The sequence below is a fragment of the Camelina sativa genome, chromosome 8, assembly GCF_030686135.1.
Source record: "Camelina sativa cultivar CO46 ecotype springtype chromosome 8, ASM3068613v1".
NCBI lineage: Eukaryota > Viridiplantae > Streptophyta > Magnoliopsida > Brassicales > Brassicaceae > Camelina > Camelina sativa.
Window position 1 is genome coordinate 9551911 of NC_141887.1, and position 816 is coordinate 9552726.

Consider the following 816-nt stretch of genomic DNA (forward strand, 5'->3'; position numbering starts at 1 on the left):
TAATGCTTCGAATTTCCCAGTCAGCTCAGTGTATACAGAATCAATCTTTCCATTGAAATCCACTGTCAAATTCTGTTAACCTTGAAGAATCTGCTCAATCGTTGATTCTATCTTGCTCTCTGAAGTGGGTGGAGGGAGGGGTTGGTAAGAAGAAGAACCATAGTTCCTAGTGAAGTTGCTGTTCGGACTTCCTAAGAATGAATTCTTCTGACCAAATCTCTGATTTTGATACCCAGCTCCATACACATAGTTGACATCTTATGTAATCTCTGGCTTTGGCTCAAAAGTGTCAACATCTTCAGCAAAATGAACAGACTTCTTTCCCACAAGAAGATTGTGGACTGTATCCAGCTTAGCATTCACCGCAGCAAACTGATTTGAACCATTGCTTTCATGTGCTCTTTTCCGCTCTAGGTTTGCATTCTTGGTGCTATTGCTTGATGCTAGCATTTCTATCAACTTTCCAGCCTCATCTGGGTATCTTGTCTTGAAGTTCACATCACTAGCAACATCCAAAGCCATCTGATACCTCCAGTTAATCCCGCTGAAGAAAATACTAATCAGCTGCACCTCTGAGAACCCATGATGCGGACAGTCTCTCTGATATGCCTTGAACCTTACCCAAGCAGCTTTGTAAGATTCAGCTGGTCCTTGTCTAAAGGTGGAGAGATTAATCCTCAGCTTATCAGACATTGCATCACCATAGAAGTAGTTCAAGAATGCCACCTTGATGTCATGCCATGTTGTCAGAGATCCCGGTTTGAGTTGCCTTAGCCAATGAGATGCTTCCCCAGCAAGAGAGTAGGGGAAGAGCTT

The 816-nt window shown here is 43.0% G+C and overlaps 1 non-coding gene across 1 annotated transcript; it reads left to right on the forward strand.

The window, feature by feature from the left end:
- Window positions 1-577: 577 nt before the first annotated feature.
- LOC147939847 (small nucleolar RNA R71) lies at window positions 578-684 on the forward strand. The gene has a single exon (XR_015564902.1). It is a non-coding gene; the product is annotated as a small nucleolar RNA R71 (small nucleolar RNA).
- Window positions 685-816: the final 132 nt, after the last annotated feature.